Source organism: Euphorbia lathyris, chromosome 3 (genome assembly GCF_963576675.1).
Source record: "Euphorbia lathyris chromosome 3, ddEupLath1.1, whole genome shotgun sequence".
In the NCBI taxonomy this organism is placed as follows: Eukaryota; Viridiplantae; Streptophyta; class Magnoliopsida; order Malpighiales; family Euphorbiaceae; genus Euphorbia; species Euphorbia lathyris.
The window spans coordinates 16,283,833-16,308,853 of record NC_088912.1 but is presented as its reverse complement, the minus strand read 5'-3'; positions in this window follow the sequence as shown (position 1 = coordinate 16,308,853).

The window sequence follows — 25,021 nt, the reverse complement described above, 5'->3', positions numbered from 1 at the left end:
GGCACTCATGTTTGTAGCCTGAATGAAATTTTTCATCCTATTCTTCCAGAAGGTATAGTTTGACCCGAAGAATAGGGGAGGCCTAGTAATGGACAGCCCCTCAGGCAGTATCTGAGTTGTTTGGTTTCCAGGTAGAAACCGAGTGCTGTTTTCGCCCATGGTAGGGATCAGCTCAAAGTTGTTAGACCTTTTACAGTGAGCTTTTAAGCTCTGATACCACTTGTTGGTCCCTTGTAAGGTTGTAAGTATAGTTCCAGGGAGGGTTAGGAACTATTTAAACTTTTTCGCAATTAGGGCAGACTTCTTTTTCTAAGGAAAAAGGTTTTAACAGCGGCGCTGAGTAAACAGCAAGATACTGGCTTAGTCAACTAGTGACTAGGTCAGTTTCTTAGCTTGAGTCAGGAGATAGCACTTAGAGTCTATTCTTGACCTCAGACGTTTAACGCGCACAACTCAACTTGACCTCTTTACTTGGTCAGTTTTTGGTTATTTTAAGCAAGCAATATAAATAAGGAGTTAAAGGTAAGAAATACTTTACTCAGCAGATTTATCCAGGTTCGGCTTCTTCTAAGCCTACGTCCTGTCCCCGGAACACGTTCCGAGATTTTGAATCCTCTACTGAGCTCTTTAAAGGTAGAGCCTCAAACCTTTTACAATCTTAGCAACTGAGTATAACAAGAGTACCTTCCTCTATACCTCTACTCAATCCTAATCTCTCGCTGAGTACTATAACCGAGTACTCAGCCTCTCCTTTCTAATCTCTAGAAATGATAAGTGTTTTGTCCTATACAATGATTTGCTAAGACACTTTAGACGATTGAAATAATCACTCTAGACTTTTACACAGATATAAGAATTGTAGTGTAAGATTTGCTTTGCTTCTTTGCTTGCAGAACTTGTGTAGAAATTTGGTCAGCGTAATGGCTTGATCAAGTTCTATATCGAATGAAGCTTCTGATGGCACTATTTATAGAGACGTCTGGGCATCGGTCATTTCGAATTTCGAAATAACCGTTGGAGGGAAACGGCTACCTATCGTTGTCATCCTGACTTGCTTAGAGCTCTCGGCCAATCAGAATTGTGTATCTTCTGTCCTCGGTCAGCTCAGCAGACTGTCTCTCCTTTTATGGTAAAGTCAACTGGACAGCATACTGTGTCGTCTGAACTTTACCCAAAGTAGAAATACTTTGTCTGGAAGTTTTCATTTGCCAGCTGCTGTCTTGTACGCTTTGTCGAGACTACTCAGCAGCTTCATCTTGAAGTTGTTCCCGAAGGTCTTCTAGATCCTTCTCTTGCTGAGTTGCGTTTTGTCCAAAGCGACAACGTTTTAACAAACGTGGGCCGAGTTGTACTGAGTTGTTTGACTTGGGCTTTAACACTTGTATTGGGCTTGGGCCTTTTAATTCTTGTGTCTTATAAACAGTTTTAACTCAACATTGAACAAACACATTAGTATAATAAATCAAAGCATTTAAACTTAGTGTGTTTAGAATATGTATTTCAATTATACTTAAATAATTTTGTCAAATCAAAATTATGTGGAAAGGTGTTTCAACAGGTACTAGTTATGTCCCTAATAGAGAAGGTCACAGTGATGTTTTCAATCGCAATTCAAACAGGATGTAGGTAGAATTTGTCTTCAATGAGGCTGCTCCTGACCTGGATGATGAGTTAAGGAGCTTGCAAGGCTCAGATGATGAGGGAGTAACCCCAAATGTAGAATAAAATGCAATGACCAAAAATTTGGCATTAGGTATGACCTTTAGGAGTGCTAGGGATTTTGGAAAAGCCTTGAGGGCTTGGGCCGTAGAGGGAGGGCACACTTTTTGTTTCAGAAAGAATGGACCTACAGTCGTGTATGTTAAGTGTGATGCAGATGGTTGTGAGTTCAGGATTAGAGGATCTATGGTTAGGGGCACTCAAACTTTCAAAATAAAGACATGTAATCTCAATCATACTTGTCCTAAACAATACAATGAGAAATTTTGTAAGGTTTCATACCTTTGTGAGAAATATTTGGAAGACATGAGGGATGATAAGGATTTGAAAGTGTCATACCTGAAGAATAAGATTAAGAGGGATTTGGGCTATGAGGTGTCTATTCGAAAATGCTATAGGACTAAGAGTGAGGGGAGGAAAATTATATCTGGTCAAATCAGGGATCAATATAAGAGGTTGTATGATTATGCTGAGACTCTCAAAGTAACTAATCCAGGAACTGTTGTCCAAATAAAAACGGAGTTGAAGCTAGACTATGGGTTAGGAGTTCCTAGGGAGATTGTTTTGTTTCAACACATGTACGTTCGGATGGCTGCACAAAACAAGGATACTTCTCTGGCATACGGCCAATTATATGCCTTAATGGTTGTCATTTGAAAGGAATGATGGGTGGGCAGTTGTTGGATGCAATTGGTAGGGATGGCAACGAGAACCTATTTCCAATTGCTGTTGCTGTTGTTGACTCTGAGTGCAAAGAATCCTGGTCATGGTTTCTACAAGTTTTGCAAGATGATTTTGGCGCGGTTAGAGAAACTGGATGGGTCTTCATGTCGGATCAACAAAAGGTGGGTTATGGTTATTATATGTTTGTTAGTGTTAATTCATAATTAGTCTACTAATGGTTTGTTCTTAATTTATAGGGTCTGGTGTAAGCTATGAAGGAGTTAATGCCGGATGTGGAACATTGTTTCTGTGTCAAGCACATGTACGAGAACATGAAGATGAGATTCAAAGGGGTTGAATACAAAGATCATCTGTGGAAGGCTGCAGCAGCTGGTACTATGAAGTTATGGGAGAATCATATGGAGAAACTCAAATCATTTGACCCTGCGGCTCATCAATGGGTGATGGAACATGATCCTCACACATGGGCAAGGAGTCACTTCAACCCAAGAACCAAATGTGATGCAATTCAAAACAACGTTTGTGAGTCGTTTAACAAGATGATATTACCTTGTAGGGAGTTGCCTATACTTAGTCTGCTGGAATGGATCAGGAAAGCCTTAATGGCAAGACAGTATACCAAGTTCAGTGGTATGAAAAATTATAATGGAGATGTGTGCCCAAATTACCAGAATAGGCTTGAGAAGATAAAAGTGGAGAGTCGAAACTATTTTTGCACAAGAGCAGGGGATCAATTATACAAAGTTGATTACTATGGAAAGAATGTTGCTGTTGATCTCAAGGATAAGTCATGTACTTGTAGAATGTGGGACATTTCTGGAATTCCTTGTAAGCATGCAGTGGCTGCCATCATTTATCAGAGAGAACAACCAGAGCGATATGTGCATGACTATTTTTTGAAGTCAACGTATTTGGCTGTATATCAACATGTGTTCAAGCCTGTGCCATCACAAGAGGAGTGGGAAAGGACAACACTACCTGACATTCATGCTGGGGTTGTACTTAAACCGCCTGGAAGACCAAAGAAGAGAAGGAATAGGAGGGCAGATGAACCAAGGGACCCCCATAAGGTTTCGAGGATAGGAGGTGGTGTTAAGTGTGGCTTATGTCAAAGGTTTGGCCATAATGCTAGGGGCTGCAAGGCTGGAATTACAGGTGAAACCCCATGGCAAAGAAGGCAGCGCAAATTAGCCAACAAAAGGAGTGGTAAACAAGTTCAAGTAAGTCCATACTGTTTGTATAATCAACATTAGATGGCCATTGTTCCTTTAAATGCTTTGATTCAAATGTGTATTTACTTTTTTATAGGGTAGTCCACCTAGAAAGGTAGGCAGGCCTAGAAAATCCACTAATGCATCCACTTCCAACCCTGTACATTTTAGTGTAAGTTGGTGGAGTATATAGGTTTTTGTTGTTTTTGTTGGGATTTTGGAATAATATGGTAACTTAGTTATTGCTTGATGCAGCAAGGACATGTAGGTGGAAGTGCTTCACAGCCACCCCCAACACATCAACGAGCAACTGATGGTGCTGTTAATAGAGAAAGTGCTTCACAGCCACCCCCAACACAGCCGTCAACAAGAGGACAAAGCCAACCAGTTGTGAGAGGCAGAGGCAGAGGTAGGGGCAGGGGCAGGGGCAGGGGCAGAAATTTCATGGCACCAACAATTTCTACATCCAGAAAAAGAGTGAACCCAACTGAAGCAGAGCCAACTGTCCCACAAAGACCAAGAAGAGCTGCAAACCTTGCTAATTTAGCGAAGAGGCATGGCCTTTTCACTGGAGTTGTTGAAGATTACTAAGAAGTTTGATAGGCAGATTGGATCACTACTTTTTGTTACCATTTTGTATATTTTGGGAATTGTGACCTTTATGGTGCACTACTTTTTGTGTAGAGTGATCAAAACTTATGACCTTATATGGTATAGCTTTTGTTTGGCATTATAGGTACCTTTACAATGCCTTATATGTAATACCTTTGTGACAATTAAGGTTATTTCCAAAATGTGATATGTAAGACCTTTTGTTTGGCATTATATGCAATTAAGTTTCTTTGCTATTTACAGAGATGTGTGACATAAGCTTGTTAACGTTTTTAGGTATATTCAGTGTGCACAAGTAACATTTGTAGTCATGGTGTGTATGTGCAGGATAAGAACCTAGCATTTCTAGTCATTTTACATGAACTTAGGCAACAATTAACACAAAATTACAAGCTAATAAATTTTGCAACGTTAGAGGCCAAAGAACTTGACCAACAATTAACAATATCCAATAAGTTGCACAAAGTTACAATCCAATGAACTTGGCTAATAATTAACACAAGACAATCATTTGCTTTTCAATACACCTTTTTTCACACAAACATTTACCCAAACAGGTAAATGGCAATACACTGAGAACTACAAATTGTAGTTTGCCTACCACTAAGGCAACCCAAATCTGCCGTCTAGCCTACTATCGTTATCTACACTGCCAATCATCATCACAATCAACCCAATTATCACTACAATCACAATTACAATTAATTTCTTCCTTAAACACCCATTTTCTGATTTCAAACTTCTATTTTCTTCGTTCTCCTGCAACAGTTCCTTTCTCAGTCTTCCATTTTCTTCCTTCACTTGCAACAATTCCATCTCTACCTTTCGCTTACCCACAGAAATAGACCGTAACTCCATTTCGAGTTCATCTACACGAGCACAACAAACTTCTAAATCATCAGGATCAATCCACTCAAAATAACGACAAGCAGTTCGATCAGGATATTTCGAACAACCAACGAACCTCCTTCCATTATTTAACTTTTCTTGAAGCTCGGCGGATTGGAGCTCTAATCCCACAGAAGCAGTTTGATTCATGCCATTGACCCAATGAAATTTGAGAATTGGACGAATTCGACGAACTCATCTCTTCACGATTTTAGGGTTCAGTAAATTGTACGCGAATTAGGCTAAATTATAAAACCAAATCATGGGGTTTACATTCTAAACTTCAAGAGAATCGCGATTATGCTAATTACTCACTGTGATTTGAAGGAATCTTGAATTTTGGTTTTCGATTGACGAAAGAAATTGAGACGAAGTAGAAAATTGGGGGAAGAAAAGAAGCTTCTGGAGCTTATATAGGTCTCCCAATAAATTCGGACGAATCTACCATTTGCCACGTCACCAAGTTAAACGGCGTTTCCAGCATTTCCGTAATTCTTGTAACGGCGTAATTCACAGTCCTTTTTTCTAGTAAAACCAAACCACATGAGTTTTTTTTTGAACAACATGAAACCACATGGGTTGTTTTTAGAATTTACCCTAATTTTTTTTATTCAAAAGACAACACTGCCCTCAAATGTAATTTCTTATTTCTTTTAAAATTTTAATTATTACTATAAATTATTTAAATATTTAATATATATTATTTTAGAAAATATATTAAAAAACAGAAAAATGGAAAACATGAAAGATGGAAAAAAAACACGACAAATAATAAAAACGAAAAACATTAAAAATATGAAAAACAAAAAAATTGTAAAAACACGAAAAAAAAGGAAAAAATATGTGGAAAACAGTAAAACACAGAAAAAACATTAAAAACATAAAAACAAAAGAAAAAAACGTAATAAAAGTAAAAAAGGGTGAAAATGTGAAATACATATAAACATATTAATATAAAAAAACACGTAAAACATGGAAAAATATTGTGCAAACGGTAAACGCAAAAAAAAAACGATGAGACGTGGAAAGTAGTGAAAACGCAAAAATAGAAAACAAAATGTAGAAAAAACATATGAAAACAAAAAAATGCAAAAAAATACACACAAAAAATGTGGAAAACAAGAAAACGTAAAAACTGTTAAAAACACAAAAATATAAAAAACGTTAAAAACACGAAAACCTGAAAAAATATGGAACATAAAAATATGAAAAACGCAAAAACAAAATATAAAACGTGAAAAATTGTTAAAAACACGAAAATGTGAAAACAAAAAAAAAAGTGAAAAATGCCAAAATCATGAAAGTAAAAAAGTTAAAACAGGAAAACATGATAATAGTGGAAAAACCGAAAACGTAAAAAGAGCGAAAACCGCGAAAACGTGAAAAATATTTTTTAATGTTAAAAACACGAAAAATGTGTTTGTGATATTTTTTTATATTTTCGTGTTTTCAAATTTTTCTTGTTTTCGCGCTTCTTTACATTTCGTATTTTTCACGTTTTCATGTTATTCGCGTTATTGTCTTTTTTTGCATTTCTCGCGTTTTCACGTTTTTTTCGGGTTGTCCTTTTTTAGCGTTTTTGTATTTTGTCACTTTTTCGTGTTATTATATTTTTTTCATGTTTTTCGTATTTTTCACGTTTTCATGTTTTTTTTTTGTGTTTTCTCACGTTTTCGTGTTTTGTTTGCGTTTTTCGCATTTTCATGTTTATCGTGTTTTGTCACGTTTCTGTATTTTAGCATTTTTGGCGTTTTCATATTTTTTCACGTTTTTGTGTTTTTCGTATTTTTCATGTTTTGTCACTTTTGCGTATTATTCCTGTTTGTGTTTGCATTTTTCAGTTTTTTCGTTTTTTCGTGTTTGTTCATGTTTTCATGTTTTCGCTTCTTTTTTTCTTCATATTTTCGTGTTTATAATGTTTTCGCATTTTTCATGTTTTTCATATTTCATAGTTTTCACATTTTTACATTTTTTAACGTTTTCCTTATTTTTTCCATTTTTTTTACGTTTTTTAAAATATAAATTATAGATTTGCCAAAATTAAATTATTTGAGAAATTAACTAGAGAGAAGATTAGCAATCATTCATCTGGGGTCATCATATTCCCCCGTCTAGATCAATGCTAATCTGGCGAGTAATTCATGGCAGAGTGGCAACTCGATCAATTCTTCAGATGACGAGCTTGCAACTTGCGAGTCGCTGTGTGCTTTGTTATATGGATATTGAGAATATTGATCATCTTTTTGTTCATTGCAATTTTGCAGAGGCACTTTGGCGTGAAATTGGGAGGATTTTCAATCGTCCAATTATCGTCTTTCCTTCTTTTGTCACCTTTTTTTATAATCTTTGTGGCATATCGTTTGGGACGCAGGTTGCTGCTCATTGGAGCTCAGCGCTCGTCTCTTGTGTCTGACTCATTTGGAAGATCAGAAATGAAGCTTTGTTCAATGATTTATTTCCATCTACTTCAGTTGCAATTCGTTCGATTCGGCTGCTAATTCGTGAGGCTCGGTCTAGTAGTTCGGCCTGTTGTCTCTCCTAGCGTGACACGGTGATCCTGGCTCATCTTCAGATCCCGATCAGACACCCTCGGGCACCTAACATCATCTCGGTAAAATGGATTCCCCCACCGCCTTATTGGCTGAAGGTTAATGTTGATGGATCTGCGATGGGCTCCCCGGGGGCTGCTGGCGCCGGTGGAGTATTCCGCTCATCTAGAGGGTTTTCCAAAGGGTGTTTGCATTCCCAATTGCTTCCTCTTATGCTTATATTGCTGAGCTGAAGGTGGTAATTTTTGCGGTTGACCTAGCTTGAGAGAAGAACTGGCACAGGCTTTGGATTGGATCAGACTCCTTGTTAGTGGTCAATAAATGAAAATCACATTCTACAAACATTCCTTGGTCCGTCCATCAAGACTGGTTGAAATGTCTACAACATTGCTCGCAGATATCTGTCGTGATTACCCACATATACATAGAAGGTAATCAGGTTACTAATGCTTTAGCCCGCTTCGGCGTCTCCTCCTTCGGCATTATGTGGTGGCAATTGGCTCCGCAATTCTGCCACTCACTGCTTTTTGATGATATCTGTAATGTTGGTCACTTTAGATTTCGCTGATTTATTTGTTTGTTTTTTTGTTTTGTTTTTTGATATTTTTTACTTTGTTTTTCCGTTTCTCTCCCTATGTTACATTATTTTTTTCTTTTTTTTAATAATATTGGGTTTTCAGTGCATGCTCTTGGGGTGCTAACCTAGTTAGTGTCACGTCCGTGTCTAAATTTCTAGAATTTATACCTTGATAGTAATATATATTATAATTATTAGGTGTGTGATTTTTATTTGGTGCTATAGAAAAAGTTTGGAGTTAATTTGATGGTTTTATGTGTAAATTAAAAGTTTAGGATAATTTTTAAAAGATTATAGAAAGATGAAGGATCAAACGTGATATTTTCCAAATTTGAGATATACATCTCAAATGTTCCAGGAGGTGGGTTTTGTCTGGGTTCGTTTTCTTTTCTTTTCTTTTCTTTTTCTGTTCCTTTTATATTTATCAGTTTTCTCTGAACCGTTTCTCCACCGTTTCTTTGATTTACGGAGTTTCGACCGTCCGAATCACTTGAAATTTAAAACATAGCATCCTTATACATAGATCTAAGTCATAACCGAAGAGTTTTTGAGTTTCGGAAACGTTTGGAGGGAAAGCATCTTAGACAGAATTTAGAGGAGAATCGATCGGGTGTATTTTCTTCAATTAGTAACCAATGTAAGTAACTATCAATTATATTTTGAGTTTTATATATATAGATATATATATAATCAAAGAATTTTCAGAAATTGATATTTTAAGGTTATACAGGAATTTTGTAAAATTGAGGGTTTTCACGATCTTGCTTTTTATTGTGAAATTATGGTTCAAATGAAGCTATTGACTATGCTTCGTGAATTTCAGATTTTACTTGATTATGTTGATTTAAGGTTTAATTTGGTTGAGTAACTTTGGAATTTTTATTGATTGATGGTATAAAGGATTGATATTTTAGAGAATGGAAAAATTGTGAGCTTGATTATGATCAAGTGAAGTATATACATATATACAAATATGTTTTTGGTTTCAATATATATATACATAGAGGAGAGATCAGGTGTGACACATTCTTTACGGTGTGACAAGGCTTATTGTGTGACAACAGTGGGTTTTTAGTAATTGTGTAAAAAACGGAGGGGTATTTTTGTAATTTTACGCGCGTAGTATAAATAGTTTTTAAGTCAGGGGTATAGTTGTAATCTCCTTTGTTTGTCTTGTTTCTTTCTTCTCCGCTTCTTCTCCGATCTTTCTCTGGTTTTTTTTTCGATTGCTGTATCATTTCCGATCGTTCTTTTGTGGATTTTTTCGATCGATTACTTTGTTCCGGCTCTCATTTTATGTTTCTTGGAAGATATCGGTGAGTATCTCTATGTTTTTATTTTCGTTTTCATCGTATTTTTGTCTGTTGTTTTTTCATTTCCGTTCGTTTTTTTTTGTTGAATGTTTTGTTCCACTTTTGTCTCTCATTTCCTGTAACTTTTACTTTATCTGTAGGTTTCGCTCTGGTTTTGTGTATTTTTGAACATATCGGTGAGTTTCTTTGTATTTTATTTGTTCATTTTAGATTTTGTTTTATGCATGTTGTTAGTATTTTTGTTTAGTTTTTGTATTTTGTATTTTGTTTTTTGTATTTTTGATTTTTTAGGGTTTCTACGTCATTTCATTTTGTTTTTTCATTTTTTCATTTTGTTTTCGTCTATCATTTGTTAGTTTTATGACTTGTATATTTGTTTTCTTGTTGTTTTTCAGTATATATTAGAATGTCGAAAGCTACTTCTAGTAGGAAAGATTGTTCGAGTGAGCATGTTATTGAGCTTGCGTTGCTTGCTGCTATAAACTCTAATTATATGGAAGATGATGACAAGAGGTACTATTTTGTTACTTATGTGTTTATGGAACAATATTTGTATTCGTATGGAACAATATATGTTTTTGTATGGAACTATATATGTATTCGTTTTGAACAATTTATGTATTTGTTTCGAACAATATATGTATTCCTTTGAAACAATTTATTTATTCGTTTGTAACAATTTATAAGTTTGTTTGTAACTATATATGTATTTTGTTGATTCAATATTGTTGTTAATTTTTTGTTTGAAGGGTATGTGAGAAGAATAGTGATGAAGGAAGTAAACAGAAATTTGTGAAGAAATCTCATGCTTTGAAAAATAAGTCATCAAATATTGGTGTTCCTGTTGATGAAAGTTCTTCTGATGCTTTGAAGGATGTAGAAATTTGTTCTGATGCTGATGAAAGTTCTTCTGATGCTTGCGAAAATATGAATGATCCTGATTTTGTTATCAGTGCGAGTACACCATCTGAAGAACAAGCGGATGATGAATATGTTGTTTCTGGTTCTTCTAGGTTGAAGAGGAAGAAGATTGATGTTGTGAAAGTATGTGGTGGCTCTAGATTGAAGAGGAATAAGGTTGAGGTTGTGAAAGGAGTTGGTTCTTCTAGATCTATGAACTGTGATTGTGAAAGAAGGATTGCGAAGAAGGGTAGTTCCTATTCTGTTATGGAGCAGAATTTATCTGGTTTAGTCCAACAGAGGGTGCGTCCAACAGCATTTATTAAGTTTGTTAAAACTATGCCAGAGACACACAAAGCTGCCATTAGGAAGATAGGGTTTGGTGGTTTTTTGTGTCTGGATATTGGGAAGCTCAATGCAATGTTTTGTGGCAAGGTTGTGACTTCTGTTAATCCTGACAGATGTTGTTTTATTCTTCATGGTAACGATCGGATTGATTTGAGTGAAGAGGATTTCCATTGTGTTTATGGCCTGCCATATAGAGGAAAGGAAATTAAAGAAGCGGATAGTAACAGTGGGGATAGTTGGATTAATTTTTTACAGACTTGGAGGAAGTCTTTTGGTCTAAATAGTGGGAGTCCTAAGGATAAAGATGTGCTTTATAGGCTGGAAAATCTGTTGAAAGTGGATGTTTGTGATGAGTTCATTTGGAACTTCATTGTTATTGTTGTCAATTCTTGCATTCGGTCAAACAAGAATAGGGCATTGTACAATAAGTTTTTATTCAGTTGCATGAATGTGAATGAAATTTCGAAGTTGGATTGGTGCCGGTTTAGTTTTAAGCATCTTATAGATTCTGTTCGTTCTTTCCAGAACGATTATAATCCATATTTTTTCACAGGCCCTCTTCCATTTATACTGGTAATTGTTTTAATATGTTGGAATTTATTTGAATAATTTATGCATTTGCTTATAATTTGTTTTTCTCATTTTTTTTTATTGTAGATATGTTATTTTGATCGTTTGCAACGTGGGGTTGACTTGAGGCCACGTTCCTTTCCACTAACTTCTGTGTGGAATAATGTTCTAATCTGTCAGAGAATTAAGTTGGAAAATGCCAGTGGTTTTGGCAAGGGAATTGTATTGAAGAGATTAGTGAAATCTGAAGTAGAGGTAGAATGTGAAGGCCCTAACGTTGAAGGTAAGAAGAAGAAGAAGAGAGAAGAAGAGAAGAAGAAGAAGCATGTAGAAGAAGGAGTAGAAGAAGATACTCAAGAAGGAGTTTCTGGCTGTCCCAATTACTTCATGGTATGCATCTGTGTTTTTCTTTTATATAGAAGATTGTGTTTCGTTTTTGATAAATTAGTAAATAGTGTTTTTATAAATGCAGGAATTCACTTTCAGGTTTAAATCAGTGGCTAGAAAGTTAGCTAATGCTGTAACTGATATGTTTAAATTGGTTGATGAAGCTGAAAATATGTTTGACGAGAATGACTTACCTGTACAGATGAATACATTTGTTGAAAATATTTTTACTAAGTACATAGTGAGTAAGGAAGAGAGGATGAGCCAGCGTTCTGAGCGAATGCCAGCAAGTGAGCATTCGGGAAGATTTTCTAATGAATCTGATGAGGATAATGATTTTTTTAATCTTCCTGGCTTTTGGGAAGAATATAATGCTGTTAATGAAGAATATAACAAGCAGGTACAGAGAAAGATAGCTGAAGGTTTAGAAAAAGAGAGAGGAGGATCAGAGAAGGAGAAGAATAAGAAGAAGAAGAGAGGAGTAATGAAGAAAGTTAGAGGGAAAGTAGGGTCATCTGAAGGTCTAAGGTTGAAAATAAAGATGAATTCTGCTCCTCAATTTGAGTTGTTAAGCCAGTCTTTAGCTGATCAATCTGTTTCATCTGAAATGTAATTTATTATGTTTGCATAATTCCTGTTTTTTGTTTTGGAACATGTCAATTAATATTTGTGGATTAATTGATGTTTTATTTTGTTTGTAGGGCTGCTGATATAGTTTCTGGAGCTGGTGCTTTAGTTTGTGTAAATCAAAATCAAGGTGATGAGTTTGTTGATCGTAATGATGAAATTGTGTAAGTTATTATTTGTTGAACAAATTGTTCAATTTTTTGGAACGTTTCTTGTATATGTGTGGAATATTTTTTTTGTTATATATTTGAGTTGTTTTATATTTTCCCCAGTGATATCGATGATGCAATTGAGTCAGAGGTGTCTGATTCTGATGATGATGATGATATAGACCTGGAGTGTTTGCCTGTAGATGTTCCAGATGAATTTGCCGATATGTGTAGATGGGCTAACAATTATTTATGTCATGGGATGACAGTTTTTACCACGTTTGAAGATTACATTTTTGGTCATCCGGTGAAAGCAGTTATATTGAGGAAGGATATTCGTGAATTGGCTGATCTAGCTCCAATAGGGTGTGGCCCAATTTTTTATTACATGAGGTATTTTTTTTATCTATAATTGCATGTTTGTATTAGTTATTATATTGTTTTATTTTTTTTGAATGGCATGTTTACTGTATATGTTTTGTGTGTGTTTTGTACAGGCACCTTTATGATGTGATTGTGAATAATGATAGATTGGATAGCACCTTCTCTCTTGTTGATCCAAACATAACTAATCATTTTGAAAGAGTTAATACGATTGGGGAGAAGATCAAGTTTTTGACAGAGAGATATGAACAGTGCGGCAACAAATGTTTGTATCTGATACCGCGAAACAAAGAGTATGCATTATTTGTCTATACTGATGATTTATTTTATTTGTTTAAAAATGTATTATAGTTTTACTAATGTGGTTGTTTTCTTCAGTTATCATTGGATTTTAACTGTCGTTGATCTTGAGCAGAAACGTGTTTTTCTTTTGGATCCATTGAAAACTCGTTTGGGGTTGGAAAATGATCAATGGAGATATGTTGTTGATGAGTATGTTTAATAATCAAATGCTCTTTTATAATGTATTTTATTTATTGAATGTAATAGTTTGACATATATATGAATTTGTTTTGCAGATCTATTATTTCTTTTTATCATGAGAATGTTTTGGTAAAATGGATTTGCCCTGTGGTACGTGTTTAATTTGTATGTATATTTGTGTATTTTTGTTTTATTTGTTTTAAGTTGTTTGTATTTTATTTTTCAGAATATTCCATCTCAGAAAGATACAAAAAGCTGTGGCTATTATGTAATGAAGTATATGGATGATATAGTGTCTGAGAAAGTGTTGAAAATTGACAATATTGTAAGTGTTTATTCTTTGAACAATTGGTGTTTCTTCTTTGAATAATTGGTGTTTATTTTTGGAACAATTAGTTTTAATATATGACATGTTGAAGTTATAGTTTTGATGCATGATTTTAATTGTGATATGTTTTTTAGTGGGATAAGTATGCTAGGAGGTCATCTTATGGTGTAGATGTGATGAATGAATTACGTCGACATTTGTGAGATATTATTTTGAGTTGTGGTATTGATAATGAAAATGGTGGAGGAGGTCGTGTAAGGAGGACTGTTAAGGAATCTAAGTACCTCCGTTCTCCATTTATTTCTCGGCATCCAAAGTTGATGGATAACATGGATAGTCGTAAAAGGAGGATTGTTGTATTTGCACTGAGTCCTGATTTAAGCAGGTAAGAAGTTGAAGTTATGTTTGTTATATGAATTTATATGTTATTTTGGCATATACTGATAGTTTTTTTTTCCTTGTTTTGAAGTGATGTATTTTTCAGTGATGGACAAACCTTTATTAATAAACGGGAGATTTTATCACTGTCTGGTCATGATCATATTGTCAATAATATTGTGGATGCTTGGAGTTCAATTTTGAACACTGCAGAATTGAAGAAATATAATGGAAAACCGAAAAGATTTTTTTTCAGTACATATGCTTTTGTATGTTTCCTAACTTTGTAAGTTTGTTTTTTGTTTTCATTTTGTAAATAATTGTTGTGCTAAATGTTGTTTTGATTATTTTGTAGAATCTTCTGTTTTCTAGAGCTAGTAGATCAAGAGAATATAATTTTAAGGAAAGGCTTCAGAATGAACTTTCTTTTTTCAAATTTAAAAACTTGGCTGATGTTGAATTGGTAAGTTTTATGGTGGAACAACAGCTGTTGAATACTGTAAAATGTATTGAGATACTAATGTTTTTTGGTGTTTATTAGGTGTTTTTCCCTGTTATTTCTCATGCACATTTTTATCTGATTGTTGTCAACAATCTTTCGAAGACTGTTGAAATATTGGATAATATGACACTCCCTCGAAGAATCAGTCGTGGTGATAAGTATGATGATTGTCCAGAACAATTGGTATGTTGTAACATGATTTACTTCATTCTTTGTTTTTTTTGTATGTAATAACATATTTTCTGATTTGTTTGTTGTAGTTAAAATCCTATGCTCATTTTGTTTTCAAAAATGATGCTTCTTCATTAAAACAAATGTGTGCATACAACGTGCAAATCCTGAGGATGAAGTGGAGAAGCAACAATAACCACAATGATTGTAGTATTTTTCTTTTGAAGCATATGGAAACATATATTGGTCAGAGTGTGAAGGAGTTGAATATTGGATTGACAAAGAATTCTAAGGTATATGTTGTTAATTCTTTATGAAATAGTTTGTATTACTATTATTCTATTTTATTATATCATTTCTTTTTCAGGGAAAAGATTTTAGAAAGCTCGGAATTTTTTATTGCTGGAGCATTATTTTGAATACAATAAATCAGCTTATTGAAGAAATTGATAAGAAGTCAAAAGAATGGGTTGTTGGAGCTGGATTAAATTTAGAATATGATATTTTGTATTTTAAATTTGTAAATATATTTTAGAATTTGTAAATATACTTTAGAATTTATATATAAAATTTTATATATAAAAAGGTTTTTCAAATTATATTTGTTTATTCTTAACAAATGTCAATATATTCAATATTTAGCAGATATAATTCATTTGGAACAGCCGTTGCATTTAATTGGAATAAATGGTATATTCATTCGGAACAAACTATATAATTACATTGAACAAGTGGTACAATTTGTTAGAATTCATCCACAGTCTTTTCCAATACTCACAATCACTTAATGGTACATTAAGTTGGAACAAATGATATAGTTATATTAAACAATTTGTACAATTTATGTATACATTTGGATCAATATAACAACATATCCAATGATTCATACTCACAACCACTTTATATACATCATCCATTTAATTAACATCATTTTATTAAACAAATTGTGTTTGAACATAGTACTAATTATGTTGGAATGGGAAATGATTTTATATCACATTAAAGTAAATAAAAAAATGCAACTATTTCTAATGGAACAATGTAATATTTATTCCGGAACAACATATGTACTAGGATGGAACAATAAAGTTAATGGAATGGAACAAATGGTACATTCATTTTACAGTTAATGGAATGGAACAAATGATATAGTTACATGCAACAAGTGGCACAATTTGGTAGAATTCAATCTACAGTCTTTTTCAATACTCACAACCACTTAATGATACATTAAGTTGGAACAAATGATATAGTTATATTAAACAATTTGTACAATTTATGTATACCTTTGGATCAATATAAGAGCATATTCAATGGTTTAGACTCACAACCACTTTATATACATCATTCATTTAATAAACATCATTTTATTAAACAAATTGTGTTGTACCATAGTACTAATTATCTTGGAATGGGAAATGAGTTTAGATCCAATTAAAGTAAATAAAAAGAATGTAACTATTTCTGATGGAACAATGTAATATTTAATCAGGAACAACATATATATTGGGATTGAACAATATTATTCAAAGAATGCAAAAAATTATGTATACCGTTGGTAGAATATAAGAGTATATACAATGGATCATTAAGTTTGCTTTTGAGGCTTCATCCTGTAAAAAAGAAAATGAAATGATATAGTTACATTTGTTTTAGTAATAAGGGATCAATAAGTAATCACTGTTTTGTTTCAATATAAATAATACATGGTATATGTTTTATTAAAGTTGTAATTGTTAATAAAATGAATACAGATTTATTTTAATTCATCCTCTTTCCAATAATAAATAAATGAGAAAAGAATGTCTGATTCTGATAATTTATTATTACTTAAATTTTAATTAATATATGAAATAATACCAATAGTTTAATAGACTTATTCACAGATTTATTTTAGTTTGCATTTATAAAAAAAATTCATATACATAATAATTTTAATACTGTTGAAATTCCCAATATACATTTAGTTTGAATGAAAAGTCGTGTTTCATTGCAGGCAAAGTAGAATTTGAAGAGTTTCAATAAATTAAAGCTGCTGAGTTTCCCAATAGATAATCATTTGAATTAAAGAAACCGTTTTTTATAGTAGGAAGTTGAAGAGTCTAAATAAAATTCTATAAATAGTATTGCTCTCTTTATTGATCGTATTTTTTTAGTAGAAGTTGGATTGAAGGAAATATGTCAGGAAGCAGTTCCAGTTCGTCTAAGAGATCGAGGTCTTTTTCTCCAGCTGAACCTTTAGTATCTAAAGAACGGAGTGAAATTCCTGATGAGTTATTTAAAGTTACTGAAGATATGGAGGAAACTTTTATGGAAGGGGATATTGACTCTATCATAAAGAAGCTGAAGGGTATGAAGGCTTTCATATCTTTATTTTGTGACTCAATGATGTGTTTCATTGAGAAATAAGTAGAGGAGAAGGTGGAGTTGCAGGAGGAGCTGAGGGAAGTGAAGATGAATCTGAAGGACCAGATTAAGAAATATAACAATGATATTACGGGTCCTAATGATGGTTTATTTTAATGTTTTTTTTATTTTATTGTGAACAATTGTTTTTGTTTTTGTGTTTTTTTTTATTTAATGATATATTTTTTTATTATGTTTTTACTTATTTTTGTAGAAGTTAACTTTTTTTATACTGCTATATTTTTTTGATGTTCATATATTTTTAGTGTAAACACTAGTTCTTTTAACAAATCATATATTATCTCGGATGAGATCATAAATTAAGTCGGAACAAATGAAATAATTATTTTGAACAAATGATATATTTATATGGAACATGTTGTTTTACAGCCTTTTTGAGTAATTATTCTAAGAAATATATTATGAAGACATATAATAACAAGTTGTTCGAAAATAAATCTCATGTTTTCAAGTGAAGTCAAATAACAAAATATACTGTTAGAGGAAAGAAAGTTTAGACATACGGATTTTACCTTATCTTTTTGCTTTTTTTGGGCAGTTTCTAATATCGTGGTTGCACAATTGGTGACATCCTTTGCACATCCTTTGTTTTTTCTGTGATTGTTCAATTGCTTTCTCTTTTTCTCCCTTTAATCTTTTCTCACTGTTTGTAAGCTGAATCCCAGTTCCCTTGTTTTTAGAAATTTTAGGTTCTTTGATTAGAACTTCAGAGGGCCGACTTGTTCCTACCAACATCTCTATGTCTTGATTTTTAGTAGAATTATTGATGTTCTTTCTTTTCTTTGCTTCCAGCTCTGTCCTCAATGATTGAATGTTTCTTGTGAGATTATTTAGGTCCTCTTCATCCCCTTCAGCCAAACACACAGTCATGTGAATCTGGCTCCATAAGTTATTCAACATTATTTTCTTTCCCATTGTTCTAGCACATTCTTCTATAACATTATTTTGCAATGTTATCTCTGGTAATATTTTCCATCTGTTTAGCACATACTGCTCTGGAATTTTCTGCAGCATTCTATCCTTTCATACGAGCACCATATGTCTACAGGGAATTCCTGCTCTATTGAACATCTTGCACGAACATGTTGTGTCACTGTTCTCTGTATTATAAACAACCTGATATGTTGTTTTTTTTCCTTTTTCCCTTATAGTGATTCTGCATTTGTCAGTGTGTTTCTGTATATCATCAACGCCACAATTAAATGAAGCATCTATCACTTGTTTTTGAAATTCATAGAAGATTGTTCTTGTAAATACTTATGATCCATGCTTTTCGATAGGAATTGGTGTTTGAGTCATAGGTATTGAGTGTTTAGAATCATTGTCATTTTTTCCTTGTGCATGTCTTTGTGCTTCCATTGCACCCTCAAACCGGAGGAGGAATTCAATGAGAGTTAAATGACTTTTTGTGAAGGAAGTGAAGAAGTGATTTTCACTTTCTGACCTTGAGGTTGTTCTTATTAAGCCCGCTAGGAATGAGTCTCTGAAATAAGCAGGAATCCATGTAGATCTTATATCATACATGTGTTTCAGCCATCCATGTTCTTGTAAATTGAATTCCAAAATAATTTCCATCCATTTTTGTTCAAACTCTTCTGGTTCCAATTCTACACTCCACACGCAAGAATTTATCTTTGTGATAAAATCTGTTTCTTGCATTATTTGTCTTCCTGTATTAGTAAGAAAAAAGTATAGAATAAAATTAATGTATGCGTATTGAACAACACATATATTATGTTTGAAGATTTTATGTATTGGTATGGAACAACACATGTATTCTGTTTGAACATTGTATTTATTGAATGGGATAATAGGAAATAAATAGCATAGAATGATTTTTCGTACCTATTTTGTCTGACATCTTCTTCATAATGTGCCACATGCAAAATCTGTGTTCTGTTTTTTTAAAAACATTTTTTATTGCAACTATCATTGCTGGATCTTGATCTGTTATCAAGCAAGTTGGCTCATTGTTGTCCATTGCTTTGAGAAATGTTTTAAAAACCCACTCAAATGATGCAATATCTTTGTTAGCCACGAAACAAGATGCAAATGTAATACATTTTTTGTGGTTGTCAACCCCAGTAAATGGTCCAAATATCATATTATACCTGTTCATTGTGACATAAAAATAAGTTTTATGTTTGAAGAACATGAGACAATTTTTGTGTTGCAAAATCAGTATATGAATGGCAGAAAGCAATAATTTTATGTCAAAGATTATTATGTAGTACCTGTTTGTGCTATATGTGGTGTCAAATGAGACCATATCACCATAAAGAGCGTAGTTTTTTTATACATACAGGGTCTGCCCATAAAGCTCTACAGAGTCTGCCTTCTTGATCTACTTCAAATTCGAAAAATAATGCACTCCATAACTCATTTTTTTCTGAAAATTATCTACAAACATTTGTGCATCTGAATCCTTAATATATGCTTTCAAGTCTCTCTAGAAGTTCTTAAAATCTATCTTCGATGCACCAATATTTTCATATCCTCCATAAAGTTCGTTTGCTTGTCTATAAGTTCTCAGAGGACCAACATTCATCTGTTCAACCAAATCAGAATTTATTTATTTTTAGATGAAATGAGAAAAATTCTAAAAGTAAACAGTTTAGTATTTATAATGCATAAATATTATGAAGAAGATGTTTTACTTTTGCATTATTAACTACCATCTTTTTGAGTAGAAGGTTCATGTTCCTGTCCTCTTTTTGATATTGTACACATCCTGGAGTGTATAGAAGATGATTATGTTCTTCTTTAAATTGTGTCACTTCATAGTTTCCATTGTCGGAAAGTTTGATAATCATTTTAGCTCTGCATCCTACGCGACTGAGTGTCATTTTTCTGGTTTTTATATCACTGGATGTTTCTTTTCTTTTGTGATATTTGTAACCTTCTTTATTGCATACAAAAAATTGTTCTTTTATAACACCTTGTTTCTTTCTTGAAGTTGATATCCTACTATTAAATCCAGCAGCACATGCATATGATTTGTAGAATTCTTGAGCTTTATCATAATTCTCAAATATCATTCCAAGAGTAGGTTTTAACTCATTTGAACAATTAGGAATCCATAATTTTGTTCCATTAGGGCTGAGTCTTGTAATTACTTCTGGTGTGTAAGGTACAATTGCAGTCGAAGAGTAACTAGGCGTAAGCAAATCTACAAAACAGGTAAGAGAATCGATATTAGGACAAATATCTACTTAGAAATGGTATATTAGTTCGGAACAAATAGTATATCCACTTTGAACAACCAATATATTACTTTGGAACAAATGATATAGTTACATGGAACAAGAAATCTATATATCTTAGATAAATTTCAAGTCTGATAATAAGTTTAGAACAACTATTATAAAGAAATACATATATATCAGATAAATTTCAGATAAATCTATTATCATCAAATCCAGCCATATCAGATAAATGTAAAGTTTCATATATAAGGAGAAATATGTACTTAGAACAAATGGTACATTAGTTCGGAACAAATAGTATATCTACTTTGAACAAATAATATAAGATTTTGGAACAAATGATATAGTGACATGGAACAAGAAATCTATATATATCAGATAAATTTCAAGTTTGAGAATAAGTTTAGAATAACTATTATCAAGAAATCCATATATATCAGATCAATTTCAGATAAATCTATTATCAACAAATCCATATATATCAGATAAATGTAAAGTTTCAGATATAAGCAAAATACCTGGAGATGATGTTGTGCTGTGTGCCATATTGCACTGATTGTTGTCTTCAGATTCCATATTTTGGTGTTCGTATTCCATATTCAGATTGAATTATATGAATGCAGATGAGAAATCGATCGATAATTCAACCGAGAAGAAAATCAGACTTTAATCTCGATAGAGATTTGAAATCGATTGATGATTGTGAGAGAATAAAATCGATCAAGTTTGTTGAAGAATGATCTTTGATTCGCGCGTTTTTTCTGTGAGGAACAGAGGAGAATTGACGCGTGTGTTTTTTTTTTAATTTTATTGCCAAAACGACGTAGTTTTGTTATGTCACACAATAAGCTTCTTGTCACAACTTAAAGCCTTGTCACGCTGGATCTCACCCCTATATACATATATATATACATATATATATATATATATATATATATATATATATATATATATATATATATATTGAATAAAATGTTTGTTATCCATTAAGAGTTGTCCGGTTGGGTGGTTTTGATTCTAAAAACCATATTTAGTGAGAAATATGGTCTGTGTACACAGTCTGAAGACCTATTGGGTATGGCAGCGAAGTGTTGGGTAAGACCATATAGGATAGACAATGTTAAGAGGCGTCTCATATATGTTGTGAATTGTGATTGAATTATAATATGATGAACTCAAGAATGGATACAAGATTATATATTTCTATGTTTTTGGTTTAGTACTTTGACTATATTATGAACTTAAGTTTTGAATATATTTTATAAGGTTTTGATTAAATCCCTTTATAAATGTATATATGTAGTTATGTTAAGTAAAGTTGGTTTTTATAGCTGATGGTTTTTTACTGAGATTTTTGTCTCACATTTTTAAATGTTTTTAGGTGAGAAAGTACAAGATATAGAGAAGGTTACCGACCGATTAGGCGAGGTTTGGAAGTTGGCTGCTTATTGTTAGAATTATGGTTAGAACTTTGATATTTCAATTGGAATATAATGGAGTTGGTAAATATATGTTGGGGTCCTCGAATGACTAATGTAGTAGGACTATGAATTATTTTAGAATATATATTGAAGAGGAAGGCCAAAATAAATAAATAAATATGATATTATGATTTTTGGATAAATTGGAGACTCCTAAGTATTGATTATGATCTTTCTATTTCACGTCCGATGCCGATTGAGGTTGTCTAGGGTCGGGTGTGACAGTTAGGATTCCAGGATCATTGCTACTGTATCATCCCAGCTTCTATAAAGAAAAGTTTGTAAATTACAAAAATACAGTATTAGAAACATATATTTCTTGGATAAATTGAAGAATAGCTATTCTACAAAAATAAGGAATAGAGATTCCATGGAATAGTTATTCCATAACAAAAAAATTGAACCAAATGTGGGAATAGCTATTCTATTCCTCCTCTATTGCACGAACCAAACGAGTTCATATATATATATATATATATATATATATATATATATATATAGAGTGAGGCTATAAAAATGGACTCCCTTACTTTCTATTCTAAGGGAGTGATAGAGTTAGTCTAGTTACCAAACACAAATTTAATTAAACAAAATTAATTAATTAAAATCTTAAATAATTCACTTTCCTCTCTCTTTCTTCACCGTTCTCTCTCTAACAGATCTTAAACTATTCACCGTCTCTATCTCTCTAAATCCAAACTCCGGCCAGCCAAGTGAGTTTCTGAAGAAAAAAAAAATCTCATTTATCTATTGTTTCAGCAATAGTTAAATATTCACGGTCTCTATGTCACTGAAAATGGATGTCGACAACTTCCAAACTTGTCCGGACAGCGGAGAAGTGACGGTCAGAAGATACGAAGATGAAAGAGATAAAGCGGCGGTGGAGGAGATAGAGCGGCGGTGCGAAATTGGTCGGCAAGGAAAAACTTGTCTTGTCACTAATTTTCTTGGTAATCCAATTTGTGGTGTTCGCCATTTTTCATCTCATCTGAAGTTATGCTGCTAATTAAATATTAAAAATGTTAGAATTTGAATTAAGTTAATTAATTAAAAATATAAAATGAATATTTATAAATGGCTGAATAGTGAAAGAAGAGAAATGGTAGGGGTGTTTGAATGTCTTAGGATTGCTGAAAAAGTAGGACGATTGCTGAAAAAATATTAGGATATTTAACACTATTGCTGAAACAATACATAAAGGAGATTTTTTTTTTTGTCAGAAACTCACTTGGCTGGCCGAAGTTTGGATTTAGAGAGACAGAGACGGTGAATAGTCTAAGATCTGTTAGAGAGAGAACGAGTGAAAAAAGAGAGATGAAGGTGAATTGTTTAAGATTTTAATTAATTAATTTTGTTTAATTAAATTTGTGTTTGGTAACTACACTAACTCTATCACTCCCTTAGAATAGAAAGTAAGGGAATCCATCTTTATAGCATCACTCTATATATATATATATATATATATATAGGGGAGGGATCAAGTGAGAACCCTCCCCTAGGTGAGAACTCACCTTAGGTGAGAACCACCCAAAACTACGTAGTTTTGGGTGTAAAATTTAATAAAAAAAAGCTGAAAAATGTTGCTGCTACTTGGGGGGGTCAAACCCAGACCTCCTCTATTACAGACCACACTCCTTACCATTGAGCCATTTGCTTTCCTTGTATATTTTGCTGCGCGTTAATTAATATAGCAATGCCCTTGTAGCTTCTATTGTTTAATATTTGATGGGGGGGATGCATGCACTTATTAATATTGATTAAATTCGCATAATAATTATTAATAGAAAAAAACAAATGTGCATAATAATTAATTATTAAAAGAAAAAACCAAGAACATGCTCTAATTTCTTATTTATTTAATTCCTCTATATTTTTGTAATTTATGTTTTAAATTGTTAAAGACGGTGTTTTAAATATTGTTACATATATTCTAAACTTTATAATTTGTGTTCTAAAAATTAAGATAATGTCTTAAAAAATAGTAATTATATGGGCCATTTTTTTGTCAAAAAAAAACTCACATTCTAAATAACATAACGTATATTCTAAAAAACATAACATATGTTCTAAAGTTTATAGTTTGTGTTCCAAAAATTAAGTATAATTTTCTAAAAAAAGCAGTAGATATCTGGATCGTTTTTTCACTTGTTCTATAATATAATTTATAACTCATGTTCGAAAAAACATAACACGTGTTCTAAAAAAACATAACGTATGTTCTAAAAAATATGTCGTACGTTCTAACTTCATAGTTCGTGTTTACTTCATAGTTCGTGTTTTAAAAGTTAAAATATATGTTATAACGTATGTTTTAAAAAATATATAGTTTGTGTTGTAAAAATTAAGTATAATGTTCTAAAAAATCAGTAGATATCTGGATCGTTTTTTCATTTGTTCTATAATATAATTTATAACTCATGTTCGAAAAAACATAACACATGTTCTAAAAAACATAACGTATGTTCTAAAAAATATGTTGTACGTTCTAAACTTCATAGTTCGTGTTTTAAAAATTTAAAATATATGTTCTAACGTATGTTTTAAAAAATATATTTTCTTATATAACATAAATTACAAAAATATAAAGGAATTAAATAAATAAGAAATTGGAGCATGTTTTGAGATTTTTTTTCTATTAATAATTCATTATTATGGACATTTTCTTTCTATTAATAATTCATTATTATGCAAATTTCTTTTTTTTCTATTAATAATTTATTATTATGCATATTTAATCAATATTAATAAGTGAATGCATCAAATATTAAATAATAGAAGCTAAAAGGGCATTGGTTTATTAAGGAGTGCACAACATAATACACAAGAAAAGTAAATGGCTCAATGGTAAGGAGTGTGGAGTGTAATGGAGTAGGCGAAGGTTCGACCCCAAGCAGTAGTAGCGTTTTTTAGTTTTTTTTTTAAATTTTCTACCCAAAACCAACGAGTTTTGGGTAGTTCTCACCTAGGAAAGGGTTCTCACAAGAGCCCTCTCCTATATATATATAATTTAAGAAAAGTGAGATTTGTGGTAAATATTTGATAAAAAAAACTTTAAAATTAGATTGCTAATATTAACTTGAATATTATATAATATATTACATAATATCTTTTTAATATATACCAATTA